This window comes from Carcharodon carcharias, chromosome 7 (genome assembly GCF_017639515.1).
Source record: "Carcharodon carcharias isolate sCarCar2 chromosome 7, sCarCar2.pri, whole genome shotgun sequence".
Lineage (NCBI taxonomy): Eukaryota > Metazoa > Chordata > Chondrichthyes > Lamniformes > Lamnidae > Carcharodon > Carcharodon carcharias.
In genome coordinates, this window is record NC_054473.1 from 189,552,373 (window position 1) to 189,576,149 (window position 23,777).

Below are 23,777 nucleotides of genomic sequence, written 5' to 3' on the forward strand. Positions count from 1 at the left end.
GGGACTACCGTCAGCACCAATCAGCCCTGGCACTCAGTCAGACTGGCATTCTGAGCAACTTCACTTCCACTCATCCAACTCCTAACAGGCCTGAGCATAAACCTCGGCCTAACCAGCAGTTAGTTTTTAACATCATGAATTGGAATGAGCAAGTGTGTTCCACGCTTTCAACCAGACCAAAGTGTTTCTGCAGCAGGGTTACATTTCAATGACTTGTTCTTAAAATTTACTCCCTGGATGTGGGCATTGCTGGCTAGACCAGCATTTATTGCCCATCCCTAGTTGCCCATGAGAAGGTGGTGGTGAGCTGCCTCCTTGAATCGCTGCAGTCCATGTGGTGTAGGTACACCCACAGTGCTGTTAGGGAGGGAGTTCCAGGATTTTGACCCAGCGACAATGAAGGAACAGCGATATATTTCCAAGTCAGGATGGTGAGTGACTTGGAAGGGAACCCCCAGGTGGTGGTGTTCCCATTTATCTGCTGCCTGATGGCTAAATGTGTTGAAAGGTGAAGTAATTACTTAGTCAAACACAGCAGGAGGATGCCAGGTTCCAGCCCAGTCCATGCAGAGCTAACTGGCTTCACATAACGTGGTCATAGAGACAGCTACAGCTAATCCTGAGGGCTCTGGATTAGCAGGGGTGGTGTTCTTTGTTGGGGGTGGGTTGGATGGTGCGGCGGGAGGTAGGGGAGTATGTGTTTGGAAAATGCAGGATCAGCTGTGAATCCTGGTCTGCTCTGGGAAGTCTTTGCAGCGGGGTGGATTATTGCAGATATCACTGTGGACCCCGGGAACCCAGCACTGCATTACTGCAGATATCACTCTCGAAGCCGGGAACACAGCACTGGATTAATGCAGATATCACTCTCGAAGCCGGGAACACAGCACGGGATTACTGCAGATATCACTGTCGAACCCCGGGAACACAGCACTGGATTACTGCAGGTATCACTGTCGGGCTCGGGGAAAACAGCACTGGATTGCTCTACATATCAGTGACGACCTGGAGAAGACAGCACTGGATTACTGCAGGTATCAGTGTTGACCCGGGAAAGACAGCACTTGATTAGTGCAGATATCACTGTCGACCCCGGGAACACAGCACTGGTTTACTGCAGGTATCAGTGTCAGCACTGGGAACACATCACTGGATTACTGCAGATATCACTGTTGGACCCAGGAACAAAGCACTGGTTTACTGCAGGTATCACTGTCGAGCCCAGGAACACAGCACTGGATTACTACAGGTATCAGGTTGAAACTGGGAAACACAGCACGAGATTACTGCAGATTTCAGTGTTAACTCTGGGAAACACAGGACCAGATTACAGCGGATTTCAGTGCTAACACTGGGAAACACAGGACCAGATTACTGCAGATTTCAGAATTAACACTGGGAAACACAGCACCAGATCACTGTGGATTTCATTGTTAATGCTGGGAAACTCAGCACCAGATTACTTTGGATTTCAGTGTAAACTCTGGGAAACACAGCACCAGGTTACTGCAGATTTCAGTGTTAACTTTGGGAAACACAGCACCAGATTATTGCAGATTTCAGTATTAACATTGGGAAACACAGCACCAGATTGCTGAAGATTTCAGTATTAACACTGGGAAACACAGCAGCAAATTACTGCAGATTTCAGTATTAACATTAGGAAACACAGCATCAAATTACTGCAGATTTCAGTATTAACACTGGGAAATATAGCACCAAATTACTGCAGATTTCAGTATTAACACTGGGAAACAGCACCAGATTATTGCAAATTTCAGTGTTAACTCTGGGAAACAAGGAACCAGATTACTGCAGATTTCAGTGTTAACATTGGGAAACAAAGCACCAGATTATTGCAGATTTCAGTGTTAACTCTGGGAAATACAGCACCAGATTACTGCAAATTTCAGTATGAACAATGGGAAAAACAGCACCAGATTACTGCAGACTTCAGTATTAACATTGGGAAACACAGCACCAGATTGCTGAAGACTACTTTATTAACACTGGGAAACACAGCACAGATTACTGAAGATTCCAGTGTTAACTCTGGGAAACACAGCACCAGATTACTGAAGATTCCAGTATTAACACACGGAAACACAACACCAGATTACTGAACATTCCAGTATTAACACTGGGAAACACAGCACCAAATTACTGCAGATTTCAGTGTTAACTATGGGAAAGACAGCAACAGCTTACTGTGGATTTCAGTGTTAACACTGGGAAACACAGCACCAGGTTACTGAAGATTCCAGTATTAACACTGGAAAGCACAGCACCAGATTAATGCAGATTTCAGTGTTAACTCTGGGAAATACAGCACCAGATTACTGTGCATTTCAGTGTTAGCACTGGGAAACACAGCACCAGGTTACTGAAGATTCCAGTATTAACACTGGGAAACACAGAACCAGATTACTGCAGATACCAGTATTAACACTGGGAAAGACAGCAACAAATTATTGAAGAATCCAGTATTAACACGTGGAAACACAGGACCAGATTACTGAAGATTTCAGTATTAAGACAGGGAAACACAGCACCAAATAACTGCAGATTTTAGTGTTAACACTGGGAAACACAGCACCAAATAACTGCAAATTTCAGTGTTAACACTGGGAAACACAGCACCAGATTACTGCAGATTTCAGTGTTAACTCTGGGAAACACAGCACCAAATTATTGCAGATTTCACTAGTAATATTGGGAAACACAGCATCAAATTACTGCAGATTTCAGTATTAACACTGGGAAACACAGCACCAAATTACTGCAGATTTCAGTATTAACATTAGGAAACACAGCATCAAATTACTGCAGATTTCAGTATTAACACTGGGAAATAAAGCACCAAATTACTGCAGATTTCAGTATTAACAGTGGGAAACAGCACCAGATTACTGCAGATTTCAGTGTTAACTCTGGGAAACACGGAACCAGATTACTTCAGGTTTCAGTGTTAACACTGGGAAACATAGCACCAGATTACTGCAGATTTCAGTGTTAACTGTGGGAAAAACAGCACCAGATTACTGCAGATTTCAGTATTAACTCGGGGAAACACAGCACCAGATTACTGTGCATTTCAGTGTTAACACTGGGAAACACAGCACCAAAGTACTGAAGAATCCAGTATTAACACGTGGAAACACAGGACCAGATTACTGAAGATTCCAGTATTAAGACAGGGAAACACAGCACCAAATTACTGCAGATTTCAGTGTTAACACTGGGAAACACAGCACCAGATAACTGCAAATTTCAGTGTTAACACTGGGAAACACAGCGCCAGATTACTGCAGATTTCAGTGGTAACTCTGGGAAACACAGCGCCAGATTACTGCAGATTTCAGTATTTACACTGGGAAACTCAGCACCAGATTACTTTGGATTTCAGTGTAAACTCTGGGAAACACAGCACCAGTTAATGCAGATTTCAGTGTTAACTCTGGGAAACACAGCACCAAATCACTGCAGATTTCAGAATTAACAGTGGGAAACACAGCAGCAAATAACTGCAGATTTCAGTATTAACACTGGGAAACATAACACCAAATTACTGCAGATTTCAGTATTAACACTGGGAAACACAGTACCAAATTATTGCAGATTTCACTATTAATATTGGGAAATACAGCATCAAATTACTGCAGATTTCAGTATTAACACTGGGAAACACAGCACCAAATTAATGCAGATTTCAGTATTAACAATAGGAAACACAGCATCAAATTATTGCAGATTTCAGTATTAACACTGGGAAATATAGTACCAAATTACTGCAGATTTCAGTATTAACACTGGGAAACAGCACCAGATTACTGCAGATTTCAGTGTTAACTCTGGGAAACACGGAACCAGATTACTGCAGATTTCAGTGTTAACACTGGGAAACACAGCACCAGATTACAGCAGATTTCAGTGTTAACTCTGAGAAATACAGCCCCTATTACTGCAGTTTTCAGTATTTACTCAGGGAAACACAGCACCAGATTACTGTGCATTTCAGTGTTAACACTGGGAAACACAGCACCAGGTTACTGAAGATTCCAGTATTAACACTGGGAAACACAGAACCAGATTACTGCAGATTCCAGAACTAACACTGGGAAACACAACACCAGATTACTGCAGATGTCAGTGTTAACTCTGGGAAACACAGCAACAGATTACTGTGGATTTCAGTGTTAACACTGGGAAACACAGCAAGAGGTTACTGAAGATTCCAATATTAACACTGGAAAACACAGCACCAGATTAACGCAGATTTCAGTTTTAACACTGGGAAACACAGCACCAGATTACTGCAGATTTCAGTGTTAACTCTGGGAAACACAGCACCAGATTACTGCAGATTTCACTATTTACACTGGGAAACACAGCACCAGATTACTGTGGATTTCAGTGTTAACACTGGGAAACACAGCACCAGGTTACTGAAGATTCCAGTATTAACACTGGAAAACACAGAACCAGATTAACGCAGATTTCAGTTTTAACACTGGGAAACACAGCACCAGATAACTGGAAATTTCAGTGTTAACACTGGGAAACACAGCACCAGATTACTGCAGATTTCAGTATTTACACTGGGAAACACAGCACCAAATAACTGCAAATTTCAGTGTTAACACTGGGAAACACAGCACCAGATTACTGCAGATTTCAGTGTTAACTCTGGGAAACACAGCACCAAATTATTGCAGATTTCACTAGTAATATTGGGAAACACAGCATCAAATTACTGCAGATTTCAGTATTAACACTGGGAACCACAGCACCAAATTAATGCAGATTTCAGTATTAACATTAGGAAACACAGCATCAAATTACTGCAGATTTCAGTATTAACACTGGGAAATAAAGCACCAAATTGCTGCAGATTTCAGTATTAACAGTGGGAAACAGCACCAGATTACTGCAGATTTCAGTGTTAACTCTGGGAAACACGGAACCAGATTACTGCAGGTTTCAGTGTTAACACTGGGAAACATAGCACCAGATTACTGCAGATTTCAGTGTTAACTGTGGGAAACACAGCAAGAGGTTACTGAAGATTCCAGTATTAACACTGGAAAACACAGCACCAGATTAACGCAGATTTCAGTTTTAACACTGGGAAACACAGCACCAGATAACTGCAGATTTCAGTGTTAACTCTGGGAAACACAGCACCAGATTACTGCAGATGTCAGTATTTACACTGGGAAACACAGCACCAGATCACTGTGGATTTCATTGTTAATGCTGGGAAACTCAGCACCAGATTACTTTGGATTTCAGTGTAAACTCTGGGAAACAAGCACCAGGTTACTGCAGATTTCAGTGTGAACTCTGGGAAACACAGTACCAGATTATTGCAGATTTCAGTATTAACACTGGGAAACACAGCACCAGATTGCTTAAGATTTCAGTATTAACATTGGGAAACATAGCAGCAAAAAACTGCATTTCAGTATTAACATTGGGAAACACAGCATCAAATTACTGCAGATTTCAGTATTAACACTGGGAAATATAGTACCAAATTACTGCAGATTTCAGTATGAACACTGGGAAACACAGCACCAGATTACTGCAGATTTCAGTATTAACACTGGGAAATAAAGCACCAAATTGCTGCAGATTTCAGTATTAACAGTGGGAAACAGCACCAGATTACTGCAGATTTCAGTGTTAACTCTGGGAAACACGGAACCAGATTACTGCAGGTTTCAGTGTTAACACTGGGAAACATAGCACCAGATTACTGCAGATTTCAGTGTTAACTGTGGGAAACACAGCAAGAGGTTACTGAAGATTCCAGTATTAACACTGGAAAACACAGCACCAGATTAACGCAGATTTCAGTTTTAACACTGGGAAACACAGCACCAGATTACTGCAGATTTCAGTGTTAACACTGGGAAACACAGCACCAGATTACTGCAGATTTCAGTATTTACACAGGGAACATTGCACCAGATTACTGTGGATTTCAGTGTTAATGCTGGGAAACTCAGAACCAGATTACTGTGGATTTCAGTGTTAACACTGGGAAACAAGCACCAGATTACTGCAGATTTCAGAGTTAACGCTGGGAAACACAGGACCAGATTATTGCAGATTTCAGTATTAACACTGGGAAACACAGCACCAGATTGCTTAAGATTTCAGTATTAACATTGGGAAACATAGCAGCAAAAAACTGCATTTCAGTATTAACATTGGGAAACACAGCATCAAATTACTGCAGATTTCAGTATTAACACTGGGAAATATAGTACCAAATTACTGCAGATTTCAGTATGAACACTGGGAAACACAGCACCAGATTACTGCAGATTTCAGTATTTACACTGGGAAACACAGCACCAGATCACTGTGGATTTCAGTGTTAACACTGGGAAACACAGCACCAGGTTAATGAAGATTCCAGTATTAACACTGGAAAACACAGCACCAGATTAACGCAGATTTCAGAGTTAAAACTGGGAAACGAAGCACCAGGTTACTGAAGATTCCAGTTTTAACACTGGGAAACACAGAACCAGATTACTGCAGGTTCCAGTATTAACACTGGGAAACACAGCACCAAATTACTGAAGAATCCAGTATTAACACTGGGAAACACAGGACCAGATTTCTGAAGATTCCAGTATTAAGACAGGGAAACACAGCACCAAATTACTGCAGATTTCAGTGTTAACACTGGGAAACACAGTGCCAGATAACTGCAAATTTCAGTGTTAACACTGGGAAACACAGCACCAGATTACTGCAGATTTCAGTGTTAACTCTGGGAAATACAGCACCAGATTACTGCAGATTTCAGTATTTACACTGGGAAACACAGCACCAGATCACTGTGGATTTCATTGTTAACGCTGGGAAACTCAGCACCAGATTACTTTGGATTTCAGTGTAAACTCTGGGAAACACAGCACCAGGTTACTGCAGATTTCAGTGTTAACTCTGGGAAACACAGCACCAGATTATTGCAGATTTAATTATTAACATTGGGAAACAGCACCAGATTGCTGAAGATTTCAGTATTAACAGTGGGAAACACAGCAGCAAATAACTGCAGATTTCAGTATTAACATTGGGAAAAACAGCAACAAATTACCGCAGATTTCAGTATTAAGACTGGGAAACATAGCACCAAATTACTGCAGATTTCAGTATTAACACTGGGAAACACAGCACCAAATTACTGCAGATTTCAGTATTAACATTGGGAAAAACAGCAACAAATTACCGCAGATTTCAGTATTAAGACTGGGAAACATAGCACCAAATTACTGCAGATTTCACTATTAATATTGGGAAACACAGCACCAAATTACTGAAGAATCCAGTATTAACACTGGGAAACACAGGACCAGATTTCTGAAGATTCCAGTATTAAGACAGGGAAACACAGCACCAAATTACTGCAGATTTCAGTGTTAACACTGGGAAACACAGTGCCAGATAACTGCAAATTTCAGTGTTAACACTGGGAAACAGCACCAGATTACTGCAGATTTCAGTGTTAACTCTGGGAAACACGGAACCAGATTACTGCAGATTTCAGTGTTAACACTGGGAAACACAGCACCAGATTACAGCAGATTTCAGTGTTAACTCTGAGAAATACAGCCCCTATTACTGCAGTTTTCAGTATTTACTCAGGGAAACACAGCACCAGATTACTGTGCATTTCAGTGTTAACACTGGGAAACACAGCACCAGTTTACTGAAGATTCCAGTATTAACACTGGGAAACACAGAACCAGATTACTGCAGATTCCAGAACTAACACTGGGAAACACAACACCAGATTACTGCAGATGTCATTGTTAACTCTGGGAAACACAGCAACAGATTACTGTGGATTTCAGTGTTAACAATGGGAAACACAGCAAGAGGTTACTGAAGATTCCAGTATTAACACTGGAAAACACAGCACCAGATTAACGCAGATTTCAGTTTTAACACTGGGAAACACAGCACCAGATAACTGCAGATTTCAGTGTTAACTCTGGGAAACACAGCACCAGATTACTGCAGATGTCAGTATTTACACTGGGAAACACAGCACCAGATTACTGTGGATTTCAGTGTTAACACTGGGAAACACAGCAAGAGGTTACTGAAGATTCCAGTATTAACACTGGAAAACACAGAACCAGATTAACGCAGATTTCAGTTTTAACACTGGGAAACACAGCACCAGATAACTGGAAATTTCAGTGTTAACACTGGGAAACACAGCACCAGATTACTGCAGATTTCAGTATTTACACTGGGAAACACAGCACCAAATAACTGCAAATTTCAGTGTTAACACTGGGAAACACAGCACCAAATTAATGCAGATTTCAGTATTAACATTAGGAAACACAGCATCAAATTACTGCAGATTTCAGTATTAACACTGGGAAATAAAGCACCAAATTGCTGCAGATTTCAGTATTAACAGTGGGAAACAGCACCAGATTACTGCAGATTTCAGTGTTAACTCTGGGAAACACGGAACCAGATTACTGCAGGTTTCAGTGTTAACACTGGGAAACATAGCACCAGATTACTGCAGATTTCAGTGTTAACTGTGGGAAACACAGCAAGAGGTTACTGAAGATTCCAGTATTAACACTGGAAAACACAGCACCAGATTAACGCAGATTTCAGTTTTAACACTGGGAAACACAGCACCAGATAACTGCAGATTTCAGTGTTAACTCTGGGAAACACAGCACCAGATTACTGCAGATGTCAGTATTTACACTGGGAAACACAGCACCAGATCACTGTGGATTTCATTGTTAATGCTGGGAAACTCAGCACCAGATTACTTTGGATTTCAGTGTAAACTCTGGGAAACAAGCACCAGGTTACTGCAGATTTCAGTGTGAACTCTGGGAAACAAAGTACCAGATTATTGCAGATTTCAGTATTAACACTGGGAAACACAGCACCAGATTGCTTAAGATTTCAGTATTAACATTGGGAAACATAGCAGCAAAAAACTGCATTTCAGTATTAACATTGGGAAACACAGCATCAAATTACTGCAGATTTCAGTATTAACACTGGGAAATATAGTACCAAATTACTGCAGATTTCAGTATGAACACTGGGAAACACAGCACCAGATTACTGCAGATTTCAGTGTTAACTCTGGGAAATACAGCACCAGATTACTGAAGATTTCAGTATTTACACTGGGAAACACAGCACCAGATCACTGTGGATTTCAGTGTTAACACTGGGAAACACAGCACCAGGTTAATGAAGATTCCAGTATTAACACTGGAAAACACAGCACCAGATTAACGCAGATTTCAGAGTTAAAACTGGGAAACGAAGCACCAGGTTACTGAAGATTCCAGTTTTAACACTGGGAAACACAGAACCAGATTACTGCAGGTTCCAGTATTAACACTGGGAAACACAGCACCAAATTACTGAAGAATCCAGTATTAACACTGGGAAACACAGGACCAGATTTCTGAAGATTCCAGTATTAAGACAGAGAAACACAGCACCAAATTACTGCAGATTTCAGTGTTAACACTGGGAAACACAGTGCCAGATAACTGCAAATTTCAGTGTTAACACTGGGAAACACAGCACCAGATTACTGCAGATTTCAGTGTTAACTCTGGGAAATACAGCACCAGATTACTGCAGATTTCAGTATTTACACTGGGAAACACAGCACCAGATCACTGTGGATTTCATTGTTAACGCTGGGAAACTCAGCACCAGATTACTTTGGATTTCAGTGTAAACTCTGGGAAACACAGCACCAGGTTACTGCAGATTTCAGTGTTAACTCTGGGAAACACAGCACCAGATTATTGCAGATTTAATTATTAACATTGGGAAACACAGCACCAGATTGCTGAAGATTTCAGTATTAACAGTGGGAAACACAGCAGCAAATAACTGCAGATTTCAGTATTAACATTGGGAAACACAGCAACAAATTACCGCAGATTTCAGTATTAAGACTGGGAAACATAGCACCAAATTACTGCAGATTTCAGTATTAACACTGGGAAACACAGCACCAAATTACTGCAGATTTCACTATTAATATTGGGAAACACAGCATCAAATTACTGCAGATTTCAGTATTAACACTGGGAAACACAGCACCAAATTACTGCAGATTTCAGTAATAACATTGGGAAAGACAGCATCAAATTACTGCAGATTTCAGTATTAACACTGGGAAACACGGCACCAGATTACTGCAGGTTTCAGTGTTAACTCTGGGAAACACAGCACCAAATTAATGCAGATTTCAGAATTAACACTGGGAAACACAGCACCAGATTACTGGGCATTTCTTGGTTAATACTGGGAAACACAGCACCAGTTTACTGAAGATTCCAGTATTAACACTGGGAAACACAGAACCAGATTACTGTAGATTCCAGTATTAACACTGGGAAACACAGCACCAAATTACTGAAGAATTAACTATTAACACGGGGAAACACATGACCAGATTGCTGAAGATTTCAGTATTATCATTGGGAAACACAGCAGCAAATAACTGCAGATTTCAGTGTTAACACTGGGAAACACAGCATCAAACTACTGCAGATTTCAGTATTAACACTGGGAAACGCAGTACCAAATTACTGCAGCTTTCAGTGTTAACACTGGGAAACACAACAGCAGATAACTGCAAATTTCAATGTTAACACTGGGAAACACAGCACCAGATTACTGCAGATTTCAGTGTTAACTCTGGGAAACACAGCACCGGATTACTGCAGATTTCAGTATTTACACTGGGAAACTCAGCACCAGATTACTTTGGATTTCAGTGTAATCTCTGGGAAACACAGCACCAGGTTACTGCAGATTTCAGTGTGAACTCTGGGAAACACAGCACCAGATTATTGCAGATTTCAGTATTAACACTGGGAAACACAGCACCAGATTGCTGAAGATTTCAGTATTAGCAGTGGGAAACACAGCAGCAGATCACTGTGGATTTCATTGTTAACGCTGGGAAACTCAGCACCAGATTACTTTGGATTTCGTTGTAAACTCTGGGAAACACAGCACCAGGTTACTGCAGATTTCAGTATTAACTCTGGGAAACACAGCACCAAATTACTGCAGATTTCAGTATTAACACTGGGAAACACAGCACCAGATAACTGCAGATTAGATATTAACACTGGGAAACCAGCACCAAAATACTGAAGATTCCAGTATTAACACTGGGAAGCACAGCATCAGATTCCTGAAGATTCCAATATTAACACACGGAAACACAACACCAGATTACTGAAGATTCCAGTATTAACACTGGGAAACACATCACCAAATTACTGCAGATTTCAGTGTTAACTCTGGGGAACACAGCAACAGATTACTGTGGATTTCAGTGTTAACTCTGAGAAACACAGCACCAGATTACTGTGGATTTCAGTGTTAACACTGGGAAACACAGCACCAGATTACTGCAGATTTCAGTATTAACACTGGAAAACACAGCACCAGATTAACGCAGATTTCAGTGTTAACACTGGGAAACACAGCACCAGATTACTGCAGATTTCAGTATTTACACTGGGAAACACAGCACCAGATCACTGCAGATTTCAGTGTTAACACTGGGAAACACAGCACCAGATTACTGCAGATTTCAGTATTAACTCTGGGAAACACAGCACCAGATTACTGCAGATTTCAGTATTAACACTGGGAAACACAGCACCAGATTACTGAAGATTTCAGTATTAACACTGGGAAACACAGCACCAGATTACTGCAGATTTCAGTGATAACTCTGGGAAAAACAGCACCAGATTACTGCAGATTTCAGTGTTAACACTGGGAAACACAGCAACCAGATTCACTGAGGATTTCAATGTTAAGCCTGGGAAACTCAGCAACAGATTACTTTGGATTTCAGTGCTAACTCTGGGAAACACAGCACCAGATTACTGCAGATTTCAGTGTTAACTCTGGGAAACACAGCATCAGATTACTGTGGATTTCAGTGTTAAATCTGGGAAACACAGCACCAAATTACTGCATATTTCAGTGTTAACTCTGGGAAACTCAGCACCAAATTACTTTGGATTTCAGTGTAAACGCTGGGAAACATAGAACAAGATTACTGTAGATTCCAGTATTAACACTGGGAAACACAGCACCAGATTACTGCAGATTTCAGTATTAACATTGGGAAACACAGCACCAGATTACTGCAGATTTCAGTATTAACACTGGGAAACACAGCACCAGATTACTGCAGATTTCAGTGTTAACACTGGGAAACACAGCACCAGATTACTGCAGATTTCAGTGTTAACTCTGGGAAACACAGTACCAGATCATTGCAGATTTCAGTATTAACACTGGGGAACACAGCACCAAATTACTGCAGATTTCACTATATAATATTGGGAAACAGAGCACCAGATTACTGCAGATTTCAGTTTTAACTCTGGGAAACACAGCACCAGATTACTGCATATTTCAGTATTTACACTGGGAAACACAGCACCAGATCACTGTGGATTTCATTGTTAACGCTGGGAAATTCAGCACCAGATTACTTTGGATTTCAGTGGAAACTCTGGGAAACACAGCACCAGGTTACTGCAGATTTCAGTGTTACCTCTGGGAAACACAGCACCAAATTACTGCAGATTTCAGTGTTATCTCTGGTTAACACAGCAACAGATTACTGCAGATTTCAGTGTTAACTCTGGGAAACACAGCACCAAATTACTGCAGATTTCAGTGTTAACTCAGGGAAACTCAGCACCAGAATACATTGGATTTCAGTGTAAACTCTGGGAAACACAAAACCTGATTACTGCAGATTCCAGTATTAACACTGGGAAACACAGCACCAAATTACTGCAGATTTCAGTGATAACTCTGGGAAACACAGCAACAGATTACTGTGGATTTCAGTGTTAACACTGGGAAACACAGCACCAGATTACTGCAGATTCCAGTATTAACACTGGGAAACACAGCACCAGATTACTGCAGATTTCAGTATTAACACTGGGAAACACAGCACCAAATTACTGCAGATTTCAGTATAAACATTGGGAAAGACAGCGTCAAACTACTGCAAATTTCAAAGTTAACACTGGGAAACACAGCACCAAATTACTGCAGATTCCAGTATTGACACTGGGAAACACAGCACCAGATTACTGCAGATTTCAGTGTTAACTCTGGGAAACTCAGCACCAGATTACTGCAGATTTCAGTGTAAACACAGGGAAACACAGCACCAGATTACTGCAGATTTCAGTGTTAACACTGGGAAACACAGCATCAAATTACTGCAGATTTCAGTATTAACATTGGGAAACACAGCACCAAATTACTGCAGATTTCAGTATTAACACTGGGAAACACAGCACCAAATTACTGCAGATTTCAGTATTAACATTGGGAAACACAGCATCAGATTACTGCAGATTTCAGTATTAACACTGGGAAACATAGCACCAAATTACTGCACATTTCAGTATTAGCACAGGGAAACACAGCATCAAATTACTGCAGATTTCAGTATTAACACTGGGAAACATAGCATCAAATTACTGCAGATTTCAGCGCTAACTCTGGGAAACACAGCACCAGATTACTGCAGATTTCAGTATTAAAACTGGGAAACACAGCACCAAATTACTGCAGATTTCTGTATTAACATTGGGAAACATAGCACCAAAATACTGAAGATTCCACTATTAACACTGGGAAACACAGCACCAGATTACTGCAGATTTCAGTATTAACACTGGGAAACACAGCACCAGATTACTGCAGATTTCAGTATTAACACTGGGAAACACAGCACCAAATTACTGCAGATTTCAATTGAACACTTGGAAACACAGCACCAATTACTGCAGATTTCAGTATTAACACTGGGAACACAGCACCAAATTACTGCAGATTCAGTTTTAACACTGGGAAACACGAGCACCAGATTACTTGCAGATTTCAGTATTAACACTTGGGAAACACAGCACCAATTACTGCAGATTTCAGTAATAACACTGGGAAACACAGCACCAGATTACTGCAGATTCCGTATTAACACTGGGAACACAGCAACCAGAATTACTGAAGATTCCAGTATTAACACTGGGAAACACAGCACCAGATTACTGCAGATTTCAGTGTTAACTCTGGGAAACACAGCACCAGATTACTGCAGATTTCAGTGATAACTCTGGGAAACACAGCACCAGATTACTGCAGAATAAAGTGTTAACACTGGGAAACACAGCACCAGATTACTGCAGATTTCAGTGTTAACTCTGGGAAACACAGCACCAGATTACTGCAGATTTCAGTGTTAACACTGGGAAACACAGCACCAGATTACTGCAGATTTCAGAGTTAACACTGGGAAACACAGCACCAGATTACAGCGGATTTCAGTGTTAACACTGGGAAACACAGGACCAGATAACTGCAGATTTCAGTATTAACACTGGGAAACACAGCACCAGATTACTGCAGATTTCAGTATTAACACTGGGAAACACAGCACCAAATTACTGCAGATTTCAGTATTAACACTGGGAAACACAGCAGCAAATTACTGCAGATTTCAGTATTAACATTGGGAAACACAGCATCAAATTACTGCAGATTTCAGTATTAACACTGGGAAACACAGCACCAAATTACTGCAGATTTCAGTATTAACACTGGGAAACACAGCACCAGATTACTGCAGATTTCAGTATTAATATTGGGAAACACAGCATCAAATTACTGCAGATTTCAGTATTAACACTGGGAAACACAGCACCAAATTACTGCAGATTTCAGTATTAACACTGGGAAACACAGCACCAGATTACTGCAGATTTCAGTATTAACACTGGGAAACACAGCACCAGATTACTGCAGATTTCAGTATTAACACTGGGAAACACAGCACCAGATTACTGCAGATTCCAGTATTGACACTGGGAAACACAGCACCAGATTACTGCAGATTTCAGTGTTAACTCTGGGAAACACAGCACCAGATTACTGCAGATTTCAGTATTAACATTGGGAAACACAGCACCAGATTACTGCAGATTTCAGTATTAACATTGGGAAACACAGCACCAGATTACTGCAGATTTCAGTGTTAACATTGGGAAACTCAGCACCAGATTACTGCAGATTTCAGTGTTAACACTGGAAACACAGCACCAGATTACTGCAGATTTCAGTATTAACACTGGGAAACAGAACACCAGATTGCTGCAGATTTCAGTGTTAAAACTGGGAAACACAGCACCAGTTTAATGCAGATTTCAGTTTTAACGTTGGGAACACAGCACCAGATTACTGAAGATTTCAGTGCTAACACAGGGAAACACAGCACCAGATAAATGCAGATTTCAGTATTAACACTGGGAAACATAGCAATAATTACTGCAGATTTCAGTATTAACACTGGGAAACACAGCACCAAATTACTGCAGATTTCATTATGAATATTGGGAAACACAGCACCAAATTACTGCAGATTTCAGTATTAACACTGGGAAACACAGCACAAAATACTGCAGATTTCAGTATTAACACTGGGAAACACAGCACCAAATTACTGCAGATTTCAGTATTAACATTGCGAAAGACAGCAATCAAATTACTGCAGATTTGAGTATAAACACTGGGAAACACAGCACCAGATTACTGCAGATTTCAGTATTAACACTGGGAAACACAGCACTAAATTACTGCAGATTTCAGTATTAACATTGGGAAAGACTGCATCAAATTACTGCAGATTTCAGTATTAACACTGGGATACACAGCACCAGATTACTGCAGATTTCAGTATTAACACTGGGAAAACAGCACACAGATTACTGCAGATTTCAGTATTAACTACTGGGAAACACAGCACCATATTACTGCAGATTTCAGTATTAACACTGGGAAACACAGCACCAGAATTACTGCAGATTTCAGTATTAACATTGGGAAACACAGCACCAAATTACTGCAGATTTCAGTATTAACACTGGGAAACACAGCACCAGATTACTGCAGATTTCAGTATTAACATTGGGAAACACAGCATCAAATTAATGCAGATTTCAGTATTAACACTGGGAAACACAGCACCAGATTACTGCAGATTTCAGTATTAACACTGGGAAACACAGCACCAGATTACTGCAGATTCCAGTATTAACACTGGGAAACACAGCACCAGATTACTGAAGATTTCAGTATTAACACTGGGAAACACAGCACCAGATTACTGAAGATTTCAGTATTAACACTGGGAAACACAGCAGCAAATAACTGCAGATTAGAGTCTCAACATTGGAAAACACAGCATCAAATTACTGCAGATTTCAGTATTAACAATGGGAAACAGCACAAATGACTGCAGATTTCAGTATTAACACTGGAAACATAGCACCACATTAATGCAGATTTCAGTATTAACATTTGGAAACAGAGCATCAAATTACTGCAGATTTCAGTATTAACACTGGGAAACACAGCACCAAATTACTGCAGATTTCAGTATTAACACTGGGAAACACAGCACCAGATTACTGCAGATTTCAGTATTAACACTGGGAAACACAGCACCAGATTACTGCAGATTTCAGTATTAACACTGGGAAACACAGCACCAGATTACTGCAGATTTCAGTGTTAACTCTGGGAAACACTGCACCAGATTACTGCAGATTTCAGTGTTAACACTGGGAAACACAGCACCAGATTACTGCTGATTTCAGTGTTAACACTGGGAAACACAGCACCAGATTACTGCAGATTTCAGTGTTAACACTGGGAAACACAGCACCAGATTACTGCAGATTTCAGTATTAACACTGGGAAACACAGCACCAGATTACTGCAGATTTCAGTGTTAACTCTGGGAAACACAGCACCAGATTACGGCAGATTTCAGTATTAACATTGGGAAACACAGCACCAGTTTACTGCAGATTTCAGTATTAACATTGGGAAACACAGCACCAAATTACTGCAGATTTCAGTATTAACACTGGGAAACACAGCACCAGATTACTGCAGATTTCAGTATTAACATCTGGGAAACACAGCACCAGATTACGGCAGATTTCAGTATTACTCTGGGAAACACAGCACCAGATTACTGAAGATTTCAGTATTAACTCTGGGAAACACAGCACCAGATTACTGCAGATTTCAGTGTTAACACTGGGAAACACAGCACCAGATTACTGCAGATTTCAGTGTTAACACAGGGAAACACAGCAGCAGATTACTGCAGATTTCAGTATTAAACTTGGGAAACACAGCACCAGATTACTGCAGATTTCAGTAGTTAACACTGGAACACAGACACCAGATTACATGCAGATTTTCAGTGTTACCTCTGGGAAACACAGCATCAGATTAACTGCAGATTTCAGAGTTAACGGACTGGGAAACATAGCACCAGAATTACTGAAGATGTCCAGTATTAACACTGGAAACACAGCACCAATTAACTGCAGATTTCAGTAGTTAACATTGGGAAACACAGCACCAGATTACTGCGATTTCAGTATTAACAGTGGGAAACACAGCCACCATATTACTGCAGATTTCAGTATTAACTACTGGGAAACACAGCACAAATTACTGCAGATTTCAGTATTAACACTGGGAAACAGCACCAATTACTGCAGATTTCCAGTATAACACTGGGGAAACACAGCACCAACGTTACTGAAGATTCAGTATTAACACTGGGAAACACAGCACCAGATTACTGCCGATTTCCAGTATTAACACTGGGAACACAGCACCAGATTACTGAAGATTTCAGTATTAACACTGGGAAACACAGCACCAGATTACTGCAGATTTCAGTGTTAACTCTGGGAAACACAGCACCAAATTACTGCAGATTTCAGTATTAACACTGGGAAACACAGCACCAGATTACTGCAGATTCCAGTATTAACACTGGGAAACACAGCACCAGATTACTGAAGATTCCAGTATTAACACTGGGAAATACAACACCAGATTACTGCAGATTTCAGTATTAACTCTAGGAAACACAGCACCAGATTACTGCAGATTTCAGTATTAACATGGGGAAACACAGCACCAGATTACTGCAGATTTCAGTATTAACACTGGGAAACACAGCACCAAATTACTGCAGATTTCAGTATTAACACAGGGAAACAGCACAAAATTACTGCAGATTTCCGTATTAACACTGGGAAACACAGCACCAGATTACTGAAGATTACAGTATTAACACTGGGAAACGCAGCACCAAATTACTGCAGATTTCAGTATTAACACTGGGAAACACAGCACCAGATTGCTGAATATTTCAGTATTATCATTGGGAAACACAGCATCAAATTACTGCAGATTTCAGTATTAACACTGGGAAACATAGCACCAGATTACTGCAGATTTCAGTATTAACACTGGGAAACGCAGCACCAGATTACTGCAGATTTCAGTATTAACAATGGGAAACATAGCACCAAATTACTGCAGATTTCAGTGTTTACTCTGGGAAACACAGCACCAGATTACTGCAGATTCAGTATTAACACTGGGAAACACAGCACAGATTACTGCAGATTCATGTTAACTCTGGGAACTACAGCACCAGATTACTGCAGATTTCAGTATTAACACTGGGAAAACACAGCACCAGAATTACTGCAGATTTCACTATTAACATTGGGAAACACATAATCAAATTACTGCAGTTTTCAGGATTAACACTGGGAAACAATGCAAAAGATTGCTGCAGATTTCAGTATTAACACTGGGAAACACAGCACCAGATTACTGCAGATTTCAGTATTAACACTGGGAAAACACAGCACCAGATTACTGAAGATTGCAGTATGAACACTGGGAAATACAACAGCAGATTACTGCGGATTTCAGTGTAAACTCTGGGAAACACAGCATGAGATTACTGCAGATTTCAGTATAAACAGTGGGAAACACAGCACCAAATTACTGCAGATATTCAGTATTAATATTGGGAAACACAGCATCAAATAACTGCAGATTTCAGTATTAACCATGGGGGAAACACCGCACCAGATTACTGCAGATTTCAGTATTAACACTGGAAACACAGCATCAAATAACTGCAGATTTCAGTATTAACATTGGGAAACACAGGCACCAAATTACTGCAGATTTCAGTATAACGATCGGAAAGACTAGCACCAAATTACTGCAGATTTCAGTATTAACACTGGGAAACACAGCACCAGATTACTGCAGATTTCACTATTAACACTGGGAAACACCGCAGCAAATGACTGCAGATTTCAGTATTAATATTGGGAAACACCAGCAGCAAATGACTGCAGATTTCAGTATTAACACTGGGAAACATAGCACCACATTAATGCAGATTTCAGTATTAACATTGGGAGACAGAGCATCAAATTACTGCAGATTTCAGTATTAACACTGGGAAACACAGCACAATTACTGCAGATTTCAGTATTAACACTGGGAAACACAGCACTAAATTACTGCAGATTTCGGTATTAACACTGGGAAACACAGCACCAAATTACTGCAGATTTCAGTATTAACATGGGAAACAGAGCATCAAATTAATGCATATTTCAATATTAACACTGGGAAAAACAGCACCAGATTACTGCAGATTCCAGTATTAACACTGGGAAACACAGCAGCAGATTACTGCAGATTTCAGTATTAACACTGGGAAACACAGCACCAGATTACTGCTGATTTCAGTGTTAACACTGGGAAACACAGCACCAGATTACTGCAGATTTCAGTGTTAACTCTGGGAAACACAGCACCAGATTACTGCAGATTTCAGTGTTAACACTGGGAAAATACAGCACCAATTAATGCAGATTCAGTATTAACAATGGGAAACACAGCACCAGATTACTGCAGATTCATATGAACACTGGGAAATACAACAGCAGATTACTGTGGATTTCAGTGTTAATGCTGGGAAACACAGCACCAGATTACTGAAGATTCCAGTATTAACACTGGGAAACACAGCACCAGATTACTGCAGATTTCAGTGTTAACTCTGGGAAACACAGCACCAGATTACTGCAGATTTCAGTGATAACACTGGGAAACACAGCACCAGATTACTGCAGATATCAGTGTAACACTGGGAAACACAGCACAGATTACTGCAGATTTCAGTGTTAACACTGGGAAACACAGCACCAGATACTGCAGATTTCAGTATTAACACTGGAAACACAGCACCAGATTACTGCAGATTTCAGTATTAATCACTGGGAAACACAGCACCAGAATTACTGCAGATTTCAGTATAACACTGGGAAACACAGCACCAGATTACTGCAGATTTCAGTATTAACACTGGGAAACACAGCACCAGATTACTGCAGATTTCAGTATTAACACTGGGAAACACAGCACCAGATTACTGCAGATTTCAGTATTAACACTGGGAAACACAGCACCAGATTACTGAAGATTTCAGTATTAACACTGGGAAACACAGCACCAGATTACTGCAGATTTCAGTATTAACACTGGGAAACACAGCATCAGATTACTGAATTTTACAGTATTAACACTGGGAAACACAGCACCAGATTACTGCAGATTTCAGTATGAACACTGGGAAACACAGCACCAGATTACTGCAGATTTCAGTATTAACACTGGGAAACACAGCACCAGATTACTGCAGATTTCAGTATTAACACTGGGAAACACAGCACCAGATTACTGCAGATTTCAGTATTAACTCTCGGAAACACAGCACCAGATTACTGCAGATTTCAGTATTAACACTTGGGAAACACAGCACCAAATTACTGCAGATTTCAGTATTAACACTGGGAAACACAGCACCAAATTACTGCAGATTTCAGTATTAACATTGGGAAACACAGCATCAAATTACTGCAGATTTCAGTATTAACACTGGGAAACACAGCACCAAATTACTGCAGATTTCAGTATTAACACTGGGAAACACAGCACCAGATTACTGCAGATTTCAGTATTAACACTGGGAAACACAGCATCAAATTACTGCAGATTTCAGTATTAACACTGGGAAACACAGCACCAAATTACTGCAGATTTCAGTATTAACACTGGGAAACACAGCACCAAATTACTGCAGATTTCAGTATTAACACTGGGAAACAAGCACCAGATTACTGCAGATTTCAGAGTTAACACTGGGAAACACAGCACCAAATTACTGCAGATTTCAGTGTTAACACTGGGAAACACAGCACCAGATTACTGCAGATTTCAGTATTAACACTGGGAAACACAGCACAGATTACTGCAGATTTCAGTGTTTAACACTGGGAAACACAGCACCAGATTACTGCAGATTTCAGTATTAACACTGGGAAACACAGCACCAGATTACTGCAGATTTCAGTGTTAACACTGGGAAACACAGCACCAGATTACTGCAGATTTCAGTATTAACATTGGGAAACACAGCACCAGATTGCTGAATATTTCAGTATTAACATTGGGAAACACAGCACCAAATTACTGCAGATTTCAGTATTAACACTGGGAAACATAGCAATAATTACTGCAGATTTCAGAATTAACACTGGGAAACGCAGCACCAAATTACTGCAGATTTCAGTATTAACACTGGGAAACACAGCATCAAATTACTGCAGATTTCAATGTTAACACTGGGAAACACAGCACCAGATTACTGAAGATTTCAGTGTTAACACTGGGGAACAGAACACCAGATTGCTGCAGATTTCAATGTTAAAACTGGGAAACACAGCACCAGTTTAATGCAGATTTCAGTGTTAACGCTGGGGAACACAGCACCAGATTACTGAAGATTTCAGTGCTAACACTGGGAAAACAGCACCAAATTACTGCAGATTTCAGTATTAACACTGGGAAACACAGCACCAAATTACTGCAGATTTCAGTATTAACACTGGGAAACACAGCACCAAATTACTGCAGATTCCAGTATTAACACTGGGATACACAGCACCAGATTACTGCAGATTTCAGTGTTAACTCTGGGAAACACAGCACCAGATTACTGCAGATTTCAGTATTAACACTGGGAAACACAGCACCAGATTACTGCAGATTTCAGTATTAACACTGGGAAACACAGCACCAGATTACTGCAGATTTCAGTGTTAACACTGGGAAACACAGCACCAGATTACTGTGGATTTCAGTAGTTAACACTGGGAAACACAGCACCAGATTACTGCAGATTTCAGTAGTAACACTGTGAAACACAGCACCAGATTACTGCAGATTTCAGTGTTAACACTGGGAAACACAGCACCAGATTACTGCAGATTTCAGTGTTAAATCTGGGAAACACAGCACCAGATTACTGCAGATTTCAGTATTAACATTGGGAAACACAGCACCAGATTACTGCAGATTTCAGTATTAACACTGGGAAACACAGCACCAGATTACTGCAGATTTCAGTATTAACACTGGGAAACACAGCACCAGATTACTGCAGATTTCAGTATTAACACTGGGAAACACAGCATCAGATTACTGCAGATTTCAGTATTAACACTGGGAAACACAGCACCAGATTACTGAAGATTTCAGTATTAACACTGGGAAACACAGCACCAGATTACTGCAGATTTCAGTATTAACACTGGGAAACACAGCACCAGATTACTGCAGATTTCAGTATTAACAGTGGGAAACACAGCACCAAGATTACTGCAGATTTCAGTATTAACACTGGGAAACACAGCACCAAATTACTGCAGATTTCAGTATTAACACTGGGAAACACAGCACCAAATTACTGCAGATTTCAGTATTAACACTGGGAAAAACAGCACCAGATTACTGCAGATTTCAGTGTTAACAATGGGAAACACAGCACCAATTACTGCAGATTTCAGTATTAACACTGGGAACACAGCATCAAATGACTGCAGATTTCAGTATTAACCTCTGGGAACACAGCACCAGATTACTGCAGATTTCAGTATTAACACTTGGGAAACACAGCACCAGATTACTGCAGATTCAGTGTTAACACTGGGAAACACAGCACAGATTACTGCAGGATTTCAGTAGTAACTCTGGGAAAACACAGCCATAGATACTGCAGATTTTCAGTATTAACATGGGAAACACAGCACAGAATACTCAGATTTCAGTATTAACACTGGGAAACACAGCAACAAATTACTGCAGATTTCAGTATTAACACTGGGAAACACAGCATCAAATTACTGAGATTTCAGTATTAACATGGGAAACATCAGCACAAATTACTGCAGATTTCAGTATTAACACTGGGAAAACACAGCACCAAGATTACTGCAGATTTCAGTAGTTAACTACTGGGAAACACAGCACCAGATTACTGAGATTCAGTATTAACACTGGGAAATACAGCACAAGATTACTGCAGATTTCAGTGTTCACTCTGGGAAACACAGCACCAAATTAGTGTTGATTTCCGTGTTAACACTGGAAAACACAGCACCAGATTACGGTAGATTTCAGTGTAAACTCTGGGAAACACAGCACCAGATTACGGCAGATTTCAGTATTAACATTGGGAAACACAGCACCAGTTTACTGCAGATTTCAGTATTAACATTGGGAAACACAGCACCAGATTACTGCAGATTTCAGTATTAACACTGGGAAACACAGCACAGATTACTGAGATTTCAGTATAACACTGGGAACACAGCACAAGGTTACTGAAGATTTCAGTATGAACATTGGGAAATACAACACCAGATTACTGCGGATTT

At 40.4% G+C, this 23,777-nt stretch overlaps 1 protein-coding gene across 1 annotated transcript in view; it reads left to right on the top strand.

Moving 5' to 3' along the window:
• Window positions 1-23,777, top strand: part of slc7a10a (solute carrier family 7 member 10a) — a 164,721-nt gene that overhangs the window by 25,058 nt on the left and 115,886 nt on the right. The window lies entirely within an intron of this gene.